Genomic DNA, 25540 nt, shown 5'->3' with positions numbered 1-25540 from the left:
GGCAGATCCAGCAGCAGCAGTGGGGCTCCAGCTCCAGCCTCCTTATCTGAAGAACACGCAGGAGGTCATCCGTTTGCTTCTCTAGCCCATCCAATCTTGGTGACTGATTCCTTGCATTCAAGTCACTGTCTTTAAAAACCCTACAGTAATGTATATTTTCTCATCTGAACGAGACTGACATACCATATAGAGAACTTCTTTCCCTTCAGATTTCTTGTTATAAAAAATAGTGAACGGTCCTTATTGTTTTAACTGCAGCTAAAAGCATCTTAAGTGATATTCAGTTTGAGACACATAGTGGAGAGGGGAAAGGGAATTTGTTGATTACTAGTGTATGCTAAGCTTTGTGGAAAATATTTGATATACATTATCATATGGTTCTAATGGACTTATTTTATTTTACTTGCCAGGTATTTTTTTTCTTTTTTATATTATAACTAGAGGCCCAATGCACGAAATTCATGCAAGGGGCTCGGCCCCTTTGGCTGTGGTGGCAGCCTCTGCCTCGCCCACCCCTCCACCCTCCCCAGCCACAGCTTCATCTGGAAGGTTGTCCAGAAGGTCATCTGGTCTAATTAGCATATTATGCTTTTATTATTATAGATCTCCTTGAGGATAAAGACGGCATATTTATCCACATTTTGTCATTCACCATTCCGTGAATAGTGACTTGCCCAGAGCAAGTTCAATATATTTGGGGTATTCTGAAACCAACCAAAGGCACAATGCACACTCTTTTGTTCTCATCTGTTTTGAAGGACTTCGTGTTTCTTTTTATGTTTTCCGGGTTTGCCAGCAGTCAAAGCAAATTATCCGCTACAACCTACCTAAGTGCACAAGAAATAAATGTCTGTGAAGTCTTCTATCTATATTCTATAGGTTATTTTGACATGAGCAATATCTATTTTTGAGGCAAAAACTGAAGATCTACTTTTCAAATTCTGAATTGCTGAACCAGGCTTAACACAATTGATGGCTCTTTAAACAGCCCAGCTTTCACTCTAGCTTTAATGCCTCCTCATTAAGCGTTCTCTCTGCCGTCCAAGTGTTCCAAAGGAACGAAGAAAAGCGATCTAGCGGATTGGCCAGTTTCCTTTTGGACAGTTTCTCCTTCCCCACCCTCCCCACACTTGCCAAATCCCACCAGGCAGCCTGCTGTGGCAGAAACCTGGTTACAGGGAGGTGTGGGTGATGGGTTTTAAACAGTTATAAGTCAGCAGAGGGAAATGTGAATGCCTCAGAAAATCAGCCATCTGGCCTTGGAATGAGAATGCTGGGAAGATTCAGAAGGGAAATCAAGAAAGGAGAGGAGAAAGGCACTCCAGGACTCTGGGGAGGAGGGCATGGGCTCAGGGAGAAAGAATTCTGATGTGATTCTTCTCCACTCCCAGAAGAAGGGGAGGCAGGCACTGCTGAGCAGAAAGGCGGGGGGCGGGGTGAGAGCTGGCAGAGCCAGCCTTTGGGCTAAGCCGCTTAAGGAGGATGTTAGTGAGGATTCAGATGCTGGGAGGCAGCTTGAGCTTAAAATTGGCTTCCTTTGCTACCTGAGAACTGGAGAGATTCAACTGAAAGTCTAAATGCAATGTTTATATTTTTTCAACTTAATGGAAATGAATGTTGTTATAGAAAATGCGGGGAAGGCATAAAATGCGAAGAAAACAGTAGGTTCAGCGCCTAATCCTCTGTCCTCCTACCTCCCAAACATGACCACTGCCAACATGGAGGTCCATGTCCATCCATTGCTTTTCTCTGCCAGGGTTTGCATTACCCAGTGGTGATCATGCTAGTTGTACAGCTTTGCAATTCTATTGTTTACACACAATGCTTCATAATGTTTTCTCTATTTTTAAATATGATGTGTTATTATGACTATCCATAATATTACATCAAATATGTGCCATTCCTAATACATTCACTTACCTATAGTTATATATTTATCCATTTTCAGCGTTTTGCTATTATAAATAATGTTGCCATTGAACATTTAAATGTAAAGTTTATTTGGTGTTTCAGGTTATATTCTTAGGATTGAGTCATGCAAATTGATTGAGTGAATAGGCGAACATATTTTAAGTCTATTGATACATTAAATGAATATTTAATTTTGAAAAACTTCTACCTGCCTTTATAGATGAAATACTTCTTTCATTCATTATTATTTAAAAAATGCATCACCCCTCCTCCCCCTTCTTCTTCCTAGCATGCTGTGGAATAGCTTAAGATGTCAAGTTGTCTTTGCTCCCAGAAGAGTAAAATATGGATATAGATTGTAGTCTGTATCACTTGAGTATGCACATACACTGGACTTTTATAGTAAATGAAATTTCTGCACTCAGTCCCAACAGTCAAATTATTCAACAGGACTATAGTTTATTATTGTGGGACTAAATAGTTGATGTTGAATGTGCCACCAAAAAACAAAACGAACAACATGTAAAAGCTCTCTGATAGGACCAAGGCTATACCTGCAGATAGCTGTCACCACATGAACAGTGCCTTGCAGGCACCCACAGGTAATCATTCCGTGGATCACAGAGAAGCAGAATTAACTAATGCTATGAACTGAATGTTCACACCCTCACTCTCCCCCAATTCATATGTTGAAGCCCTAACGGGAAACATGATTGTATTGGTAGGTGGTGGGTAAATAGACTTAGAGGAGCTTATGAGGATGGAGGCCCCATGATGAGATTAGTGACCTTGTAAGAAGAGGAGACCAGAGCCCTTGCTCTCTCTCTGCCAATGAGGACATAGCAAGAAGGCAGCTTCCTGCAAACCAGGAAGAGGGCCTCACAAGATATCCAATCTGTTGACACCTTAATCTTGGACTCCCAGCCTCCCAAACTGTGAGATATAAATGTTTGTTGTTTCAACCACCCAGTCTATGGTATTTTGCTGCAGGAGTTGGAACTAAGACAACAGATCATATTGATCCCGTTATAACCCCCAAACTTTCTTAACTGCCAATGCTTTTACTTGCTTCCAGTTATAAGTAATTTCACAAGTCAAATCACAATAGGGAATATTTTCAAAAGAAATACAGACTTCTTATTCCTTTTACTAACTCTCAATTACCTCACATCATTTTCCAGTAGCAAGTAGTTGAAGCATATACTTCAAAGTCAATAGTGTGTAATGATTTTGCTTATAATGAGAGAGTGATTAAACATAAAGATGTCCTCTTTCCTTTCTCCCATTTCTGTATCTTTCCATTCTGGAGGTCTTGTTATTCTTGAGAGTGTTCCAGAGTGGGGAGTTTTCATAGTAACCAACCTCAATCATTCATTTTACAGAGTTTATGGCATGGCTAAAGGAAGGAATTTAATGAATTCAAGATTAGAAATAAAAAAATCAACCTCTATTTCCACTGCTCACTCCTCCACCTACTCCCCCACCTCTTGTATATCTATCAGGAAACATATTACTTACACCAACCAAGTTATTTGCTCCTCACTCCATTCTCCTGCCTGTTGAATGCTTATGAAAAGCTTAATATATTTCTTAATGAAGAAGTTACTAATTCCCCAAAAAATCTACCCTAAATAATTTATGTTCCTTACAAAGCTAGACTTGAAATAAAAAGTTCTAATTTATTAACACTAGTAGGATATACAAATAGAAAATGGTAGATTTAAGTCAATCAATCTTAAAATGAATGTAGCTCTAAATTATTGAGCTCATGTCTCACTGAAACCAGCATGAGACATATATAAGAAAACAAAAATGTGCTTCATATACAACAAATGTTTTAATCAATAAATGCATTAATAATGAGATATTGTCCATCACTACAAAACTGTACAATAGGCTAATTCTTTCTTTAACAATAAAACAATTATAAGTATCGCATTACATTTCCATGAAAAATTTCATGTAAGGGGGAGGAGAATAGCCTTGTGAAGTCTCTTATTAACCCAGTTTTAATAAGAAGTGCAGAATGGAAGGTAATCAGCCTTTGTGCATAGCATTATGATGATGGGAATGGAACCCATGCAATCACATGGATATTTTGCTCTCTATAACTAGCTCTGAATAATCAGTGATTTTCAATGGCAGAAAAGTGGCTATTTCAAGTTGCAACACTATGAAAGTATGGTGATGTTTACATTTAACCCAGATACATTCTCTTTCGCTGATATTTATATGGAACAAGATTTCAATGGGAGGGAAGAGAAAAGTGTCGTTTTAATATTTTAGATTAGTTGAGCATTTGGTTTAGAATTATAAAAATACATTATTACATATTATTTTGTAAAATTACTTTTAAAATACATCGCCTTAATAATAAGATAGTCCTCAAACATTGACTTGGCAGTTTCATATTCCTCAATTTAGCTGAAAACATGTTATTGACAGATACAGATTGGAAAAAGCACAAAATTTTTAGTCTCTTTCAGTATAGAGAGGAGACCATGACCTCATTTCACTGTTTCAGGGGAACAATGTGCTCATGATAGTTAAATTCATTTGTAACACAATTTACACTATCCCTACATTTTTTTTCCTACATTTTTTATCAGGCCCTTCTTCATCTAAGGGACAGGTGGATGGACCTAAGGAGTCAGAGAGGGGTGGCATTTGTCATGGATGAAGGTAAGAGTAGTTTTATGGAGAAAATTTTGATACTATTCACCAAATCCTCAAAGTGATATAAAAACTTGAATTGTCATGCAGATACCAGACTTTGCTAGGGGTTTTTTGAAAGTCAGATTCCTTCTAGTTCTTCGAGGCCTACATCCTAGTACTTTAAAAGTTATATCTTCCTCTTGGACTATCCCAAAGTCCCTTGATGTAGCCTTATAGGCAAGACTGGCCTTTCTAAAGAATATAGAAATAAGCCAGTCAGAGAAAGACCATAGGATTTCACTCATATGTGGAATTTAATGAACAAAGTGAACTATCAAACAAAATAGAGACAGACTCATAGGTAGAGAGCAGGTAGACAGCTCTCGTATGTGGGGCGGCAGGGAGGGTGTTGGGATTGAGAAAAAAGCTAAAAAAGGAGAGAACTCATGGACATGGACAACAGTGTGGTGATTTTGAGGGTGGGTGGGAGGGAGGATGAAGGTGGAAGAGGGGATAGAGGGGATATATGGTGATGGAAAAAATAAAATAAAAAATAAAGAATATCAACTTTCTAAAGAATAAATAAATTAAAGTTTGAATTATCTCAATGGAAAGAATAGCAGTGAAAGACATTTCTGGGAATATATAAAGAAAAATAGTTGGAAAGATTAGGAAAAATTTTTATTGCATTATATGTCTGTCTATATGCCAGTGGTTGGCGCTGAGTAATAAACACAGGGTCATAGAAATTGTGAGGTGCAAGGCTGTCCTCAAGAATGCTCATTCCCAAATAGGAGATGCCCGGGTCCAAGGAGCCAGCAACATGGAAAATCACATAGGATTGTTGAGGTTCAAATCAACAGCGGGGGAATGAAGAGGATTACTACTCCTTGTAGGGCTATAAACAAGAACAAGAAACCTGGGACGGGAAAAATGAGAATGAAAACAAGTTCAAGCAGAGATTTTTAAAGGATCAGGCAGTTCCTAAAGACATCAAGAAGTTCTGAGACTTTAAAACTCTGCTTTCCTTTGCTTAACTCAGTGTTTCAAAAACATATTTAAAACAAGTTTTAAATCCATGTCTTATGTAAGGTCAGTTAATATTCCAAAAAGCTAGTATTTTGTAGAAAACACTTTGGGGAATCAGCATTTTTACTTAGAGGCTGAAGCAGCTTTAATGGTTAAGAAGGCAAGCTCTGGAACCAGAATGCCTGAATTTGTGCCTGCTCTACAGCTTAAAACTGATGTGGTCTTCCACGTTTAATTTAAGCATTCTCTACCTCAGTTTTCTTATCTATGAAATGCAGCTTAAAACAGCATATTTCTCATAATGTAGTTACAAAGGTTAAAACATTTAAACACTTAACACAGTGCTAGAACCTTGGTAAACTCTCGATAAATATAGTTGTTGCTACCATCATCATTATCATCATCATCATCATTATCATCATCATCATGTTTGTCCTCATCATCGCTATCAGTGAATTGGCCCAGCTTAAAAAAAAAGAGTAGGAGAGTAGTATACTGGTTAGGATAGGCCAGAATTTTGTTTTTGCAACCTCCTAACTCCAGTGGCTTAAATATACCAGTAGGAGTCACCTGTTCATCCTAATCTCCCAGGGGCACAGGTTGATAGAGGCTCCATGTGGTCACCCATTTCCAGGATTGTTGACCCAGGCAAAGAGGACATGGTGACTTACACATGGGAATTAAAACTTCTCACCGAAAGTGACATAAATTCTCCAGTTCACCTTCCACTGGACAAAGCAAGTCACATTTTTACACTTAACTTCAATCCTTGCTAGGCAAACTACCCTTTCTTGTTCTCTTAGTGCCAACTGATGGTTTAGTACCTACATTCCTCTTCACTTGGCTGCTCATCATATTTATATCAGATATTACTTTTGTCTAGCTTTTCTAAAATGAGAAGTATTAATGAATAATATCCCTTCTACCTCTGAAATTCTAAGACCATGTGATCTCTAAAAGCTTTTCTAGTCTGAAAGCAGCATGATTATAAATCTTTCCATCGTGTACTTTAGGCCATAATGCATGCCCTTGCATATCTGCAGACTGACCAATAGAGTCAACTCCCAGTCTTTAATAACAGTGCATAATGAACAAGGAATATTGAGAAAGCAATGCTGTGGTATAAAGCCAAAAATTTTAAACACAAAAGAATAAAATATTTTCTTAGTAGAACAAATAACCGAGCCAGAACAGCATAAACACACACACACACACACACACACACACACACACACACACCACAAATGCCACAATTTCTTGACCCCCATCAAATAGATAACACATGGATTTTAGAGTTGCCCACAGTATGTAGCAGTCTGTCTAGATGAGTGTGATTCTCCCTGGAGTGCTTGCTAAAAACGCAGGTTTCTGCCTTGATGTCAGATCTGCTGAATTGGTTTCTATGCTATGTTAGCCAAGTGTCTGGAACTATTTGGTGCCCAATAAATAGTAGCTCCTTTAATTATTAGCAGGTAAAACTATTAAAAATATCACGCCTTTTTAAAAAGTAAGGAATAAAAAGTTAAACCCATGGCAGGACTTTTCCCAGTCTCCAAAGACAAGATCAAGCAGGAAGTCAGGTGTGAAGGCTCTGACAGGTGTGGTGTAAAACAAAAAATGTACACAGTTGTAAGCCTTTTTTTCTTTCTTTCTTTCTTTTGGTTAATCCTCGCCTGAGGATATTTTTCCCCCCATTGATTTTTAAGGAGAGTGCGAGGAAGGGAGGGAGGGGGAGAGAGAGAAACATCGATTGGTTGCCTCCCACATGCACTAGAAGGAGCCTGCAAACCAGGTGGGTGCCCTTGCTGGGAATGGAATCCACAAACCTTCAGTATGTGGGCAGATGCTATAACCACTGAGCACCACTGGCCAGGGCAGCTGTAAGCTTTTCTAAAAGAAAGAGTTTATTGAGCCATATGCTAGCTTGAAAGGATCAGGTCCTGGGCATGAAGTCTAAACCACATCAGCAGAGCTACATGGAAAAAACAAACATGTCTGCTATTCTGGAGTTACTGGGCACTTTTATACACTATGTTTTGGGGAAGAAAAATGTAAGTTGTTTTGAAAGAATTTACATTGGTTACAGATAATAGGTTCATGAAAAGGTGAAGAGGGGTAGTTCTGTGGTAGGTGCCCAGTTGGTAGGAAGAAATATTTACTACTTTTGTTATAGGCAACAGTCCTGAAAGTTCACATGTATAATGCAGGATGCGGTGGTGTCTAGTGGTTGGCTAATAGACCCCTGGAGGTTGATTCAAAGTTCCATCATGCATTCAGGAATGAATGTGAGTAGACTTTTGATAGTTGGCCCACAGCTATTAACTGGTTAATTATTCTTGTCTCTTTCCATCACTCTCTGACCACTGTAATTTAATTTAGAACATCTTAGTGTTGTTGTTTTTCTCTTGTCAGTGGTGATGAGGGTAATAAAGAGAGAGGAAAGGCCTTGGTAATATGAGTGAAAAGGAGGAAGAACAAAGCAATGAATCAGACATCGCCAAGTTCTCAAGCCTGGATGAGTGACAAGCAGCAGAAGAAGAAATTTTCAAAAGAAGAGTACGGGCAACAAACGTTTTAAAAGGTCAAAAAGTTAGCAGAGCCATGTGGCCGACCCAGCCTCAGGAAAGGGACATATGGGACCCACGTTTCCTAGAAAAAAATGGATGGTGATTTGTGACAGACATGATGTGGGATTGTGGGTAAGTGAGTAAGGGCGGGCTGAAGGTAACCTTGAGATTCAAGGCAGTGTGACAAGGATGGATGGGGTTTGATTTGCAGGAGCAAAACACTAGCAGGTGTTGGATAAACTTCACTTTTCTAGTGGTGGAAACGTTGCTTCAGACCCTCTTTAAACTCAGGTTTCTCTCTTTTTTTTAAATATATTTTATTGATTTTTTACAGAGAGGAAGGGAGAGGGATAGAGAGTTAGAAACATCGATGAGAAACACTGATCAGCAGCCTCCTGCACGCCCCCTGCTGGGGATGTGCCCGCTACCAAGCTACATGCCCTTGACGGGAATCGAACCTGGGACCCTTCAGTCCGCAGGCCGACGCTCTATCCACTGAGCCAAACCAGCTAGGGCTCAGGTGTCTTTTATAAAGTAGAGTTTACGCTGTAGTTTATTATTTAAAGCTGGAGATTTAAAGTTGCACACAAGTGATTATTTGAAGTCAGGACATCCCCAGCTAGCATATAGTGCTTCTACATATTCGCGACACTCCCCTTTCATCCTGTCTGCCTCTTTGACTTCATATCCACTCCCACTCCATGATTCACTGGGGTTTTGCAACAAATCCCTTCTGACAAGACCACAAATCCTCCCAGACTTAGTGCAGAGCTGATCTGGCCTCCCCGTTCTTGTTTTGACTTTGGGTTGTTCTTTCAGGTGGACAGGAAGGAGGCAGCTAGAGCAACAGGATTAAAAATCACCGAGAAAGATGCCTGGAAGGTAAGCTGATCCTGCCACAAGCTCCAGAGAGCTGTTCACACCCACGTGAATGACAACTGCAGGTCTCGGAGTTCCTGGAGGGAGGCGCACAGCAGCAAGCGCACAGCTTGATTTGCAGATGCCAATTTGAGCTTGCAGCCCAGTATGTGTTTTGATTTGAGGACTCAGCAAATTGGATGAGAAAGTCATACATGGGTGATGAATATGGAACACGAAACAGCCTTTTTGTAATAAGCTGTCACCTATCTTTTGAGAGACAAGTTTTTTTTAAGAGGTGAAGTGTGGCTAAAGTTGGAAGCTAGAAATCTGCAAAAGTTTGCATGCGGTGCTGTGAGGATGCTGCTGCTTGGGGAAGAGAGTCCTTGGAATGGAAGGATTCTACATCTGTCTCCTTCTCACCTTGACTCTTTTCTTAAGGAAACTAATACCAAAACGAAAACCTCATCTCTAGATAGGACTGGGGGTCATGTCAAGCAGCCAGGTGTACCTGGAGGAAAAAAGGGACTGACAGCTGGAGCACCTGCTTCAGAAATTCCCAGCCACGCTAATGAGCAGGGCAGCCTCACCCTCCTGCAAGGAGGCGCACTTCCTCCCATCAGGTGCATTGTCCATGAGGGCGAGAGAAATGTCTTTGATAAAATTCAAAGAGCCTTGAGAATTATAATGAAAAAAAAGAACATCGGTTCACAAATGTTCACGAGGGCAAGGCCTGCCCTGGGAGCGTATTTCGGAAACATACTCCCAGCCCCTGTGGACTTTGACACCACTGGTGGTGGGGTGGTTCTGGGAGCCTGTGCTTTTAATAAGCACCCCAGTGATTCTGAAAGAGCTGGCCCAAGGATTACACTTAGAGAAATGCTAACCCAGGAAAAGAGTAGAGGAGGGGGAAGACTCAATCCACCTCACCCACCTTCCTTCCTCCCACAGATAATTCCTAAACTCTTGATATGGGACGGCACTTTGCTATGCAATAGGGAAATAATGGTGTGTTGGTTTCCTGGGGCTGATATAACAAATTACCACAAACGTGTGGCTCAAGATCAGAAGTCCAAAATCCAGGTGTCAGCAGGGCTGGTTCCTCCTGAAGTCTCAGGGGAGAATCTGTTCTGTGCCTCTCCCCTGGCTTCTGGTCATTTGCAGACAGTCCTTGGTGTTGGCTGGTAGACGCTTCACTCCAATCTTTGTCTCTATGTTCACATCGCCTTCTTTTCTCTGTGTTTTTGCGTCCTTTTCTGTCTCTTGTAAAGACACTTGTCTTGGATTTAGGACTAACCCTAATCCAGTATTTTCTCATTTATCTCCTTACCTTAAATATATCTGCAAAGAACCTATTTCCCATATACTAGTAAGATCAAATTATGAGGTTCTGGGTGGAAATGAATGGGGAGGAAACACTGTTCAACTCACTACAAACAGTGAGCAAAAACGGAACTGGTCCCTGCCCTTCTGGACCTTACAGTCTAGTTGGGGAGATAGATATTAAGCAAGTAATTACCCAAAAAACCCGAAAAGTTCAACTGTGAAAGCATAGGTGCAGGAGTATGTCTAGCCCATCAATCAAGAGCTATTTGATTTGCTCTTATTATTGCTTTTCTAAGTTATCACCTTGTTTGCTAAGGATGCAAAGTGTAAGAAGTATAAGGTATGATCCATCCCTGGCCCACAGGAGGCTGACAGTCCATTGGGGTGATGTGACAACTATATATTAATCAAGTATAAAATAATCACATGTGTTATAAATGAAACACTACACTGTGTTGGAAATGTAAATGTGGTCATTGTTCACAGAAGGACCAGGTGCTGAAATATGGGTGGATAATTGTTGTGTGTTTTTTTAATACACTTGATTGGTTTTTTTACAGAGAGGAAGGGAGAGGGAGAGAGAGTTAGAAACATCGATGAGAGAGAACCATCGATCAGCTGCCTCCTGCACAACCCCTACTGGGGATATGCCTGCAACCAAGGCACATGCCCTTGACCAGAATCGAACCTGGGACCCTTCAGTCTGCAGGCTGACGCTCTATCTACTGAGCCAAACTGGTCAGGGCTATTCCCACCTTTTATTAAGTGTGTTTATATTTGATATATTTTTTATCTCCTGATTTAAATATACCCATCACTTATTGAGCATTTAATGTGTCCCAGGAATTTTATCAATGCTTAAATTAACATCCATTATCCCACCAGTACCCTGCAAATAAATGTTATCTCCATTTTACAGAGAGGTCATTCTGGAATTCTAAGCCAAGTCTTTCTGATCCCCAAATCCATGCTAAGTTCACCAGGCCTCTTTATCAGAGGAGGTAGGCAACTTTCAACACATTTCTTCGTTGAATCTATGCCTAATTGGGGCACAGATAAACCTACCTACTACTTCAACCCACTGTGAGATCTCCACTGTTTTCTCTAACTTCCTTCTTTGTTATAATTAGACAGATTCCTTTCATGGTTCTTACCGTTAACTTCCGGTCTCCTTTCCCTTCTCCTAGGCCTGTCTTCCCCTGCACACTCCCGTCATTTAGATGCCTCATTCAGGCCAGGTTTGTCAGTCCTGGGACATCCCTGGTTCAGTCCTCCTTTGATCTTCAAGTGGAAATTTGTAACTCCCAGGGTCCCAGATCCCTTGGTGATGAATCGTGAGTGGGTCTGAATCCAGGGCACTGGGGAATTTGTTAGAGAATTGTTTCTTGAGGAGATTTAGGGGCACATGATCAGACCACATGTGTGGAAAGCACTAAATAACCGAAGGCAACAAAAGCCCCATTTTGATCCCTGCTTTTAGAAATAACAGAGTCCTGGTTACCCCAGAATTACTTTTCTGTGAGCCAGATAGACGGATGTTTTACCTGAATGTCCCACAGTAAGTTTGCTATCAAGAAACCTCTGCCTCTGAAACTATCCTGACAATTTCTTTCCTGGCCTGTTTAATGTGGCCTGTTCTTGTTATGTTAATGAAGCTTCTGTTAATACTGAGGTGACTTTATAGAATGCCAAGATGTGTGGGAGCAGCATTCTGTAAACCAATTAATAATATTTTCTGGAGTGGAGAAACCATCAATCTATTTGGCAACTAAGCAACCTTAAGTGCATCCTGGACTAAGGAAAGATGAATAGTGGGAAGTTAGACCTTTGAGGGAAAAACGAGGCTGTGAGCATCAGTGGTCACCCAGCCATCACATAGAAAATTAACTTTTCTTCAAGAAAATTATATGGTCAGGCATGTCTTCTTACCTATCCAAGGAAAAGGGATTCTTGGTGAGCTGATTCCAGAATTCGTTTCTATTCAGCAGCAGGAATATCCCTACATGAATGGTGGATACAGGGCCATTTCCAGACTTTATGGGTCCTACCCCCACCATATGAATCATATTTAAATGCACCCACATTCTCATTCAAAATATAATTTGGGGGCAAAAAATGTTAGAAAATAAATTTATTAAATTCCTTTAAAAATATGTGGCTTCTGGTCACTCATTTAATTTATCATCGACTATAATTTCTCGAAAATCATCATACATTCTCTGGGATGCTTGCAAATTGCCTTCAATAATAACAAAACATAATGAGTGAAACTGACAATGTTTCATTTTGTACACATGGAAATAAACATCTAAGCCATTTTGATCTTAGAGGGTTGTTTTTTTTTAAAATTTAGAGCCAAGTTTTTGCCCTCCCCTCAATATTTAACCTGATTTTAGTAAAAGCAGGAGAAGGTCCTAGCCCCAGGCAATGTGTCCACTGAGTGCAGTAGACAGAAGGGCCCTGGATGCATACCCTGGTTTCTCTCTGCTTGATGACTCTAGCCATTGTGATTTTCTACTATATGATCTCACTCCTGTTTAATATTTTCCAAATGACCTTCTGGTTAGAACTTGACCACTCAATAACTTGCCTACAGAAAGAAAATGGGCTGAGCCATCAAGTCCAATATTGCAAATCATAAATGTGTGTGCACATAAACAATTACTATCCATAAAATTTATTGAATGGTTACTATATGTCAGACATGGCTATATACTTTATTCACCTCATTTCTCCCTCTCTAATTTTTGTCTTTGTGTTTATGAAAACAATTGATAAAGGGGAAAGGAGAAGAGAGGGCAGGGGAGATAAAGGTTAGAGAAATAGAAACCAGTGGAGTGTAGCAGCTCAGCTCCAGATGTCTAGGGAGAGAGATTACAGGGTCTGTCTACTCCCAGGTCCTCCTTTATTTAATGTCACTATAGCCCTGGGCATGTTACTTAATATATCTAAACTTTGGGTCTATTAGCTACAAAATGTAACAAAAAATGGTACCTGTTTCAAAGAATTCTTGCAAAAAGGAAAGAAGCCAGTATACTAAGAAGGCTAAGTAATGAATACTCAATATATATTAATTACTATGATAAAAATCTGCTTGAAAAATCTAAGCTGAGTTTGGATCTCCTTTAGCCTCAATACTGAACATTTCTGGGATCAGTAGAGGTTCAAAATCCATCAGTGAGTTTGTCTGGGATTTTATGATGCAAAACAATCAATGAAGAGGAAAGGTTGACAAGTCTAGGACCTAAGCAGGGTGTTTGAAGTTTCCAATATGTAACCCAGTACTTCACAATGTTCCTGTGGCTTTGAAGTTAAGGCATTTCAAGGCATTTTTTTTTCCTCACTCTTCTGAAAATACAAAGCATTAAACAAAGGAGGAAAAAACACCCTCCCTGACTTACTGGTAGACATTCTAGAGGTCACAGAATCTTTACACTTTCCAAATTTGGGGCCAGCTGCTCCTCCATCTCCCAATGCAGAACAGATTTTCAGCCCAGAATTCGCAACATTCCTTTCATGCCCTTCATTAAAGTATTTTTGCATGATAGCAACTTCAGCTTCCTTCTCTTTTGGCCAGTATCTTATCTGGCAGCATTATCAGTTAAATATTCATTGGTCAAATTAGAATTCAACCAAATGCCTTCCTATTTAAAATGGCTGAGTGAATACAGCGATCATTTGTCAATGTCCCCTTCTGAATTGTTACTGAGACAGACTTGCGCACATTATTTGAGACAGAAAATGAATAGTTTCAGTTGCTATGGTTACAACTAGGGTATGGGGTAGTTGTTTACAAGTTATCTTTGTTTTTAGACTCTACGCATGTGCACACGGTGTACATCTACATATGTATGCACATACGTGCTTATGAGCTTAAGTCCTAGTTATTCTGAAAAAGTAACCTTTTTAAATATTCTGTCCTAATGTGTCAATCAATCCCCTTATTGTTGTTAGATTATTTATCATTATTTTCACTTCAGCAGAGTTGATTTTTATGATTTCATATTTATTACAAAAGAAGGAGTGCAGATACGTTATTGCTGCTATCCTCAAATGCTCTGAGAATTAACAGATTTTTGCTAATGTTGGAAAATTAATTTCTCAGTATCATAGTTTACTTCTTTATTCTTAGAGAATGTCTATTTAAACAACAACATAACCCCACAACTAAAAGTAATCTGGGGGGATTAGTTTAGCAGTTTATCATTTTGCTATACATTCCTTAAACCCTGTACTAGTCAGAATTCTTAATTGCCAGCAACAGAAACCCAGTGTGGCAGATTAAGGAGAAATTTCATAAAAAATATGAGGAGCTGCCTCAGATTCACAGGAGGCTAGATAATCTGACTCAATCCTAAACTTTCAGAAACAATACCCTAAATCACTTCACAGAATCAGTCTGATAAAAAACCTTCCTTGTCCTGACTGGTTTGGCTCAGTGGATAGAGCGTCAGCCTGTGGACTGGAGGGTCCCAGGTTCAATTCCCAGCAAGGGGACATGCTCAGGTTGCAGGCTTGATCCCCAGTGGGGGGCGTGCATGAGGCAGCAGATCAATGATTCTCACTCATCACTGATGTTTCTATCTGTTTCTCCCTCTCCCTTTCTCTCTGAAATAAATGAAAATATTTTAAAAAAAGAAAAGAAAAACCTGCCTCCATTAAGCTCTAGATGCTCCAGTTTTTAGGAACTCAACTTCCTTGTAACTACCACTGTCCGTCTCCCCAGTGCCAACATTCTACATGAGACAAGCTTCCTTTGAACCAAGGTGGTCAGAGCTGATGCCATGTTTACCAGGAAATGGATTCTACCCATCATGCTGATCACTTCTCATTTCCAGTCTCCGAGTATGTGTCTGATTGGAGGACCTGCACCCTCCCTGGGAAGGGAGGCTGGGAAATGAGTGGAGTTTTTATCAAGAGGAGGCAGAAGTAAAAAAAAAAAAAAAAAAAAAAAAAGCCCTCAGAAAAGTTTAGAGCTTCAAAAGATGCTCAAAATCAGGAAAACGTAATAAATGACCACCATAAATACATCTGACGTGTATATAATAGCCTTTTCTTAAAACAGTCTTTTAGCTAAATCAACAAGTTAACAAGGAAGAAACTCTCCACGCTGTGATCTGAGTTCTTCTCCTTGTCTCCTGTGTCCATCCTCTCTCACCTCCTCCAGAGCATCGCTCCAAATGCACATTAGGGATCTGACTCTTTCTACCAGATGATTTTCAACGAAACATAAACTGTTATTTCTCTCATCTTAAAAACAATCAAATGCCTTTCTATCTTGTCTCCATTTCCCTTCAATTACTGCTGTCTAGCTACTTGCCCCATTCTGATACATTTTGAGGTAACTTCCAGATAGATTTGTTCATATTTACGATTGGCCATTCATCTCTATCATTCTCTCTTTAACTCACTCCAGTTGTGCTTTGGCCTCCATCACTCGGCAGAAATTGTTCATGTCAAGTTCATGAATGACTTCTCATAGCTAAATCCAATTGATGGCCAATTTCCATTCCTTTTTATAGTTGAACTACCAGATGCATTCAACAGATCAGGAGCTATAGTACATGTCATACCTCAAACACACAGAGAGAGAGAGAGAGAGAGAGAGAGAGAGAGAGAGAGAGAGAGAGAGAGAAAGGCATTTTGATATGTTCCCTAAACTTCAAAAGTGTATACTCAGTTTTTTAAGAGGTCAGTCTATATTTGCTTATCTATCATGAGAGTGAAACCATACCTAAATGAAACAGGAAAACATTATGAAACACATCATATGTGGAAGAAATTAATTCTCTTTTTTATTTGGTGCTTATGTGTACCTGACACTAGGCTGGACATTTTATATATGCAAGTCTAATTAATCTCTCGACAGCTCAGATTATAAAAGTGCTGCTCAAACTATGCTGTGCCCCATGCAATCCAACTAGAGGGGAGCTGACAAAGCAGCCGAGCTTGGATTGCAGTGGAATTAAAGTGATTCTGGTGCTCCGCTAGGCCTGACCCAGGCCTTCACTACATAGAGGCGAGGAAATGAGATGGCAGCTCAAACCCACTATGATCAGAAGCTCCTTACCTCTGTGCTGTAGCGGGGAAGGGGGGTGAGAGCGGGAGGACCTGGGAGAAGACCTGGGAGAGCTGTGAGAAGTCCTGCTGTCACCCTGGAGGAAAGGGGAAAGCCTCCCCCAAGGCCATGCCCATCCCCTGACTCTCCTCAGGTGGCAGCCTGCCTGAGGGAGCCAGGACTGTGTGCAGAGTTCAGGGCACAACAGAGCACATGATACTTTCCTTGTTATGAGTCTAGAGCAGGGGTGGGGAACCTTTTTCCTGCCAAGGGCCATTTGGATATGTATAACATCATTCACAGCATACAAAATTATCAACTTAAAAATTAGCCTGCTATATTTGGTCAAGCATTTAGCTAATTCACCCTTACTGCCTTAGCAGGGACAGGCCAAAAGATTCTGAGGGCCTTATATGGCCTGCAGGCCAGACGATACCCACCCATGATTAGAAGATGCTCTTTTAAGGTGTCAGAAGGAATACCTCATATATCATTTAAGAGAAAAACTCCTTGCCATCAACAACCCTCACCAAAAAGAATTTTACAAATTTTTTTCAAAATTTCAAATTCTTTTTCTGGTGGGTGATGGGTAGGGGCTCCAATAGTCCTCACTTTTTGCTGCCACATTCTTACAAAATGTGTCTTATCTAGTGGTCCAGGTAGAAGAAACTCAATTGTCTATTGCTGGATTGGGAAATGCCAAATTGACTTGAGATTGACTACTTAACTCTCATGGATTTCAAAGAAGCTTTTTCATGCAAAGATATGGGAAGTAAGGAAAAGTGTCACAAGTCATATAAGCATTTTTTTTCCCCTTAAATTGTGAGGGTAGAATTAGAATGATTCATTTTTAAAGTAAAATTCTGGCTTCCTCCCCCCTCTTACCCCACCCCCCCACCCCACCCCGCCGCCACCCGCCCCCCCTCCATTCCTGTTGTGTCTCTGCAGTTTCATTTGTTTCTGGCTTAGGAAATTGTGGCAAACAGCAGATGGGTGAGAATCTGCCATTCTCGGCTGTGCCCACAGGGGAGAGTGACAGCTGTGCGCTTGTCCCCAGTGGAGGCTCCTTTGATAAATGTCAATGAAGTGATCTTTTCTTTCCCAGGGAGGAGGTGGTATTGTAAACCTGCCACTGTGATCATTAATACTTAACAAGGCCTTCTCTTTCTTTACCAAGAACAACCCTGGGGACCATCCACAAGGCTTTGTAATGGAGGAAGAAATTAACCTTTTGTAGAGAAGCGAGCAGCTCCATTAGAGAAGTCCCTTATGCAGGGTCTGGCCAGAGAAAGTCTCTGTAATCTCTTTGGTAAACAAGCTGGCTAATTCAGTGTTTGAGGTGATTATGTATCTTCTTTTTATATATGTATATATTTTTATTGATTTCAGAGAGGAAGGGAGAGGAAGAAAGAGATAGAAACATCAATGATGAGAGAGAATCATTGATCTACTGCCTCCTGCACGCCCCCTATGGGGATCGAATCCAGGACTCAAAACTCATGGGTCAATGCTCAACCACTGAACCACACTGGCTGCGCTATCTTCTTACATTTGTAGTTCATTGAACTTACCCCTGTCCCAAATGACACCTGGACAGGGACGCTGTCCATCCATACTGACCAGTCTCAGTGTGCAAGCCAAGTGCTGGGGCACCGGCTAAATGCTAGGGTCCGTGGGGAAGGTGCAGATGAGGGATGTCTAGCAGGAGTGTCCTCTTTCTCTCATGACAGCCTTTGTGATAAGTAATAATGCTGTGAATAAACTTTCTTCCCAGACACTGAAATAAGGACAAACCTCCCTCGAACTCTTTATAAACGTAGAGAAGCTTAAATCCTGTCACTGGCATAGTGAACTTTTTTTGTTGGTTTTTTGTTTTGTTTTTTAAATTAGTTCATTCACCATGATCCCCATCAGTCCTGGGAAGAAGGGAGGAAAGAAAACCAGCAGATGTCAAATATCTCTATTGCACTGGGATTTCACATAGATATCTTATTTGATAAATGATGTAATCCAATGAGGTGCATGTGGTCAGACCCATTTTATAAATGAAGGCACTGAGAGGGCTCAGGGAAGTTAAACGGCTTGTTAAAGTTCATGCCTCAGAAAATTGGAGGTGTTGAGAGTCAGAGATATGCACAGTCCTGTCTTGCCATTGTTCTTTAACTCGATTTTCAAAAGAATCTAACTAGTATGAAGCAGTTCAAAGGTATTTAATGTAAACAGATGTTCGTATTTCCTTAGAAAAGATTTCACAAGAAGTTGGCTGCTCTCAGCCAGGTTGGAAATTTGACTTGATGAATTTAGAAATTAATCCTACTCTGCCAAGCAAACCTAAAATCTCATCTAAGGCCCTTCCTTTTTAAAAGAAACACATCTTATACAATATGTATAAGACATGAGACTGTTAGACCTTCCATAGTTGCTTTTTAAAATGTATGTTTTAGCAAAATAATACATGTGCCAGGTTTCGATGGCAAATAAAGTCACAAGTCTTATAAGAAAATGCAGCAGCCCCTGGCCCAGTTCTCGCACTCTGCTCCCCAATGGCACCATGTCTAACTGTTACAGCTCTTCTCCTGTTCACCCTCGTGTTGTTACATAGCACGGTTTACTGCTCTATTTTTTTTTACTGTGTCTGTTGAGGATGATGCAAATAAAGATGTATGTTTTTAACACCTCATACAGACGCACGCATATTCCACTCCTCCTCAATTTGTACTAATTTATTTAGGAGAGATTACTGAGATATACTATGTACTCAACACTGTTCTAGGACATGTGGGGATACAAAAGCAACCAAAATAGACTGGGTCCTTGTCCTCATAGTAGTTAAGTTCTAATGAGAAAGGCAGACAAAAACAAACAAATATATACTCTATCAGGTAGATAATAGATATAGGAAAGAAAAAGCAGGCAAGGGGCAAGGGAATGGAGGGTGAGGAGTGGTGGTTTTAAAAGGATTATTTTTCTTTAAATTTCAGTGCTTACATTACTTTCATATGTAGATTTATTTTACACACAGCCATATGTATTATGATTACACTTTGATTCTTGTAAAACTTCTGTTTTCCCTGGAATTGATCACTCATTTGGCAAGGGGATTGGGTGGGGTATTGGTTTGCCTTTCTATAACTAAATCATTGGCAGTCTGTTCCAGGGTGTAACATGGTTCCTACAAGGGTCAAACAAGGCAAAAAAAACCTACCAGTGCTACATCTAGCCCCCACCCTCTGCCTCCTGCTGGCTCTGCCCTCATTGGGCAGCTGTCCTTCACCATCATGAGAAACCCCTTTGCCTCTTACCTGTCCGATCCCCTTAAGGTGACCCCATGACTCCCTCTTTCTTAGTTCAGACCTCCTGCTGATGGAACACATCTCCAGCAGTTGCCTGGAGAAAGGTGCATGGGAGGTACATTTAAAAAGAAAAAATACACACTTTGAAAATATCTTTATTCTATCCTCACACTTGAGTGTAATTTGTGTGGGTGGAGGATCTTAAATTGAAAAAGATTCTCCTTTGGACTTTTGAAGACATTACTCTGTTGTCTTCCAGCATCCAATGTTGCGCTTGAGAAAATGCCATTTTGAACTTTTAATCCTTTCTTTTTTTTTCATGTAGACTTTTAAACTTTTTGCTTTATCACTGGCTCCAAAATCTTGGAACAGAGTGTCCTGAAGTAGCTACATCTTCATCTGAACCTCAGAATCTGAAGTTTATGTCTTTGGAATCTGTAACTCTTCCGTTGTCTCATTTTATGATCATTTTCTCCCTTCCTTTCATCTGCTTTTCCCTCTAGAATAGCTATTAGTCAGCCATTGGACCAACTGAATTGATTCCCTAAATTACTTCTTGTCTTTCTCCTTTTTCTTTTTCTTCTGCTTTGTTCTCTTTTGGGGAAATTTCCTCAACTTTATACTTCAGCTCTTGTGTTGAATTTTTCCCATATTTTAAAAAAATAATTCAGTTTTATAGCAAAGTTGAAAGATTTTTCTCAGTAAACATCTTGTATTTGAATTTTAAAATTTCTGATATTAATTTTTAATACATTTTTATAGTTCCCTAGTTATTTCTACCTATAGTATCCTGGTATTATTTCATATGTGGCATTTTCTCTTACCTGTATAAGGACTTTTTTAAAGTTTTATTGTACTCATTATCTCTGTTTCCTCAAGGCTACTTCTATTTTCCTCTTTGCTTTCATTTTTCCCTTTAGTGTTAGGTACTTCCTGCAAATGTCTGGTGAGCCTTGGCTATTTGTTCATATTAAGAATAAAGAATGGCAAGATTCAGTATTTTCCCTTTCTTCTGTTGGAAACCATCCAACAGCAGCAGGGGAAGAAAGAAAGAAAGAAAGAGAGAGAGAGAGAGAGAGAGAGAGAGAGAGAGAGAGAGTCCACTTGTGGTAAAATTTGGAGACAGACTTCAAAATATTTGAAAGGAAGCCAAAAAGAGCCGATTTTACGCAGAAGCCCCTTAAGTCTAAGAAGAAGAAAAAATTGCAGAGAAATTTCACTGGGGGAAAAAGAAACCCCACCAAAACAGGTTTCGGAAATTGCCCCCAAAATAGTATTTCCTGGTGGTGGGCAGAATGTGCTGAGGGATCAAAACTATAGCCCTTGGTCCCCAGCAGGGGGTGGAGCTTGGGAAGAGTGAGGTGAGACAGAAGCCCCGCCCATCAACCTATATTTTTTTAAGAGAAGCAGAGAAGGCGGGGCTACCTGAAGTATCACAGAAAAATCCTATTTGAAGGAATCAGACTGTCTTTGTGATAATTGAGAATTTGAGAGTTTTTTGTTATAAAAATCTGCTAGTCCTGAAAAGCTGTCTTGGCTCCTCCACACTCGTCTGGGAGAGCCAAGTAAATATAAATATAAATATTAATATCAATCTCCAATCTACTCACATATATCATATATATTTTATATATATATATCATATATATTTTATACATATGTTATCATCTCTCTGTCTAAACACACACACACACACACACACACACACACACACAAGAAGCTATACACTCAAAAATAAGAGGAAAAGGAAAGCATTATTTATTAACAGATAAGGTATATTCCCTAAAAAATGTTGCCATGGAGAAGCTAGGACTGCTAAACATCCTGGACCAATGTGACAACGATCCTTATAATGTATTATGGATTCAGACTTCCCATCAGGTGAGCTGTACCGAGGACTTGACTGAGAGGCAGAAAATGGGGAAAAGAAGCTCTGTAGTCACAGATTTGTAGCCACGGTCTCCAATCAGCTTGTCTACACTAAACACTGATATTTTGGTCTTCATCTATCATTTTCATGTCTTATTTATCATTTAATTTAGACTCAGGACGAGTTACTACTTACTGTGAACTTCAAACACCAAAGTATGTAATCAAATAAGAAATAAAATAAGGTATAATAGTCTTCTTATTTTAAAATGTATTTTTATTGATTTCAGAGAGAAAGGGATGTTGGGGGCCAGCCCCAGCAGGTCCAGGGGTTCCCAAAGGTGTGGACGGAGTCGGCGAAGAAGGAAGGACACAGAGGCGGCGTTCAGTTGATCAGCATGGCTGGGTTCTCTATTGTTCTATTACATCTATATTTATACTATTTGATCCCATAAGCATGCCTCTATAATTATATCACGATATGTTTCGGGAAACCTTCTACAGTTCCTAGTTTCATTTCCTTAATCCTGTCTCTATCATAGTTCTGTTGATTTTAATCTTGTCTAGGTTAATCTCTGTGTTCCATTATAAGGGCTATTCCAAGGTCACTATTCTATTGCTCTACTGGTAAGCTACAAGGAAGTGACTGAAGGAGTTTATCCTACCCAGTAAAGGTTATGTCCTCCCAGCCTCGCTGCTTGCCTTCCCTGGGACTGCCCTGTGTCGGTGGGTCTCCAGGGGTACAGGCTTTGGTGCTTTCCCTGGTGGGCAGACCCCTGGGGATGTGGGCCCAACAAGTCCCAGATTTATTGCCAACAGTCTTAGTCCAAGTTCTTCATAAGTAGTACATGGTATTTCTGTAACGCTAGGGGGATTTACTGATTTATTCTCTTCCTTAGTCCTGTTAACCCCTAACCTGGGGAAACAACCTTTCTCAGGGAGGTGGTCCTGGTTAAAACACATAGCGCTTAAGAGGTGGAGCAAACATATGTCATGTACGCCAAGTCCCTTGAAACATAAGCTGTGCAGATGTTTCTTCCCTGCAGCGACTGCATCAAGCAGCAAGGGTGGACCGGCTTCCGGCAAAGGGAGAGGGAGAAACAGAAACATCAACAATGAGAGAGAATCATTGATCGACTGCCCCCTGCATGCCTTCCACTGGGATCCAGCCCACAACCTGGGCATGTGCCCTGACCGCAAATTGAACAATGACCTCCCGGTTCCTGGGTGGATGGTCAACCATTGAGTAACACTGGCCAGGCTAATAGCCTGATTCTCAATGATATGAATAGGGTGGAACCCTGGTTGAGAGCTATCCCTGCTCTGGTCTGCATTCTATTCAACAGAATGAGACACTGAAAACTCCTTTGACCCTCTAGCTCCCCTTGGATGAGTAATTTAAGTGAGGGTAGAGCAGCAGACTGGTAACCGCATCAACCACGAATGCCCTTAGACCAGGGGTGGGCAAACTTTTTGACTCGAGGGCCACAATGGGTTCTTAAACTGGACCGGAGGGCCGGAACAAAAGCATGGATGGAGTGTTTGTGTGAACTAATATAAATTCAAAGTAAACATCATTACATAAAAGGGTATGGTCTTTTTTTTTTTTTAGTTTTATTCATTTCAAACGGGCCGCATCCTGCCCGCGGGCCGTACTTTGCCCACGGCTGCCTTAGACAGATATCCTGGTCCAGTGGACCCTTCCAGTGTAAAACTAGCAGGCGGGAGTCACTACATACTATTCCTTCTCTCTTGTCCACTGAACCCAAGTACATATGTGTCTTCTATTCCATGGATTCTGGTGTGTGGGTTTAGAAAGACTGGGACAAGAATTATTTAGTACTAGACTCCCCAAAAGCCAATCCAGGCACAATATTGTAGGAGCAACAAGAAAAAGATTTTTTGGAATGAATTTGATATTTAAAGGGGAAAAACTATCAACTTTGTCTGTGAGAAAAGTTAAGACATTTGTTTTATTTTGAATTACTTATGGATGGAGTGTCATACTCTTTTTTACTGTTTATGGCCTTGAAAGATCTTAATCCAACTAGATTTTTTCCCCTAACCATAATCCTTTAGCCAAATCAGGAACCTGCTTTAACAGCTTGACAGTCTGTTTCTTATAATAAATGGAATAAATCACAGTGAGATTTATATATTCCAGATCCATTAGCGTGTCTTAGTGTGAGCAAGCATTCTAAGTCAAGACTCAGTTTCTGAGCGAGAGGTGGAGAATCAGACCCCAGAGCATTGGTGATATGGACAAAGTGAAAATCCTGAAGACCCTCTAATTCGGCTGCAGAGTTTCCATCCAACCAGGACCACTGTTCGGTACAGCTCTGTAAAGAGCCATCTCATGGTACGCTGGGTAAAAGGGGATCTGGAGACCACTCATACCTGGTACTCCCTGATATTATCAGGTGTGGGGTTTACAGTCATAATCATTTTGTCTTAAGTATGTAGAGATGATATTTTAGGTTCCAGAAGATTTTTATTTTATTGATAGAACTTTTTAACAAATTATGCAACTCTGATTAAATAACTTCTCTGGGCTGCACTGAGATTCTCCATGGAATGAGGGAATTCAGGAGGCCAGTGATGTCTAGGGTTCAGTTTTAAGCATCACAGTCTTTCTACATTTTACAGGCCATTGCTCATGATTCTACTACTTGTCATATTATTAACTTGCCAAGATGTCAAAGGCAGAGAAAAGCCTTTCTCTATCCCTGACCAGAAGCTTCGACCACTGGTGTGATCCCACAGCAAAGAATAGGTCTGGGGGTTGCCTGACCCTGGGCTAAGGCAGGGATGGGTGAGTCAGGGAGGGGCTGGGAGTACTGATACTTGAGTATTAGCACCAAGTACTTCGTGAAAGGGCTGACTGGCTAACTCATCAATGGGAGGCATGAGAGAGGGTTGCTGCCCTGCTGCCCTGGCTGGTGTGGATTAGTGGTTACAGCATCTGCCCACGCAGGGATGGGTCTTGGTTTCAATTCCCAGGCAAGGGCATATACCTGGGTTGCAGGATTCAACCCAGGCCTGATTGGGGCACATGAAGGGAGGCAACCAATCGATGTGTCTCTCTCACATTGATGTTTCTCTCTCTCTCCTCCTTCCTTCCACTTTCTCTAAAAATCAATGGGAAAAATATTCTCTGGTGAGGATTAACCAAAAAAATAAAAATAAAGAGAGAGAGAGAGCAGGTTTCTAAAGAGAGAGAGAGAGTGAAAGTGGGCCACAGAGCTAAATTTGGGGGAGAATGGGAACTAGGAGAGAATAGAGACAGGACCAGGAAATCACAGTGGGTACTCATGGAGACATGCTGCCTAGCGAGGCCTGCAGTAGGTTAGCAGCTGGTTCTGTTAAAGGATCAAGGATGACAAGGCTGCATCACATGACTATGTTCCTTAGGACACCCGAGAGGAAGAGGACAGACAGAAAGCGTCCCAGAGGCTGACAACAGACAGATCCCGAAGCAGGTCTGGGTGGAAGGGCCGAATTCCCCTCATGCCAGCTGAAGTTCTGTTCTTCCCCTGCCCCTGTGCTCACTACAGTGAGGAGCGCTTGGCTGTACTATAATGGTGGAGGGGAGCTATGTGTACCCCAGGCTTTGGAAACGGGGTCTGGGGTCATGCACATCCTCTTCACACTCCTGGTCCTCCATGCTTTAGCTCAGTGGCCCTAAACCTGGGTTCTGCCTCTTTCTCAGCTTCTCTGGATTATGCCTCAGTTGAATTACCCACCTTGCTCTTCCAGGTCTAATCCCTTGGATCAGTTCAGATCAGAGTGATGTATTTAAGTTGATGTGTTTTGTCTGTGCACCGACTAGATTATACATTCTTCAGCGAGGGAAAACTTGTCACATTCACCGCTGACTCTAGCACCCAGAACAGTGATTAGTGCATGTTGGGCAAACGATAATTGGTTGCATGAAGAAGTGTCTCAGGCATCACACTTTGCAATTCCAGCCTTCC

The sequence above is a fragment of the Myotis nattereri genome (assembly GCF_964212035.1).
Source record: "Myotis nattereri genome assembly, chromosome: 12".
NCBI classification, from domain to species: Eukaryota; Metazoa; Chordata; class Mammalia; order Chiroptera; family Vespertilionidae; genus Myotis; species Myotis nattereri.
The sequence above is the reverse complement of the archived record's forward strand: the minus strand, read 5'-3'. Positions refer to the sequence as shown.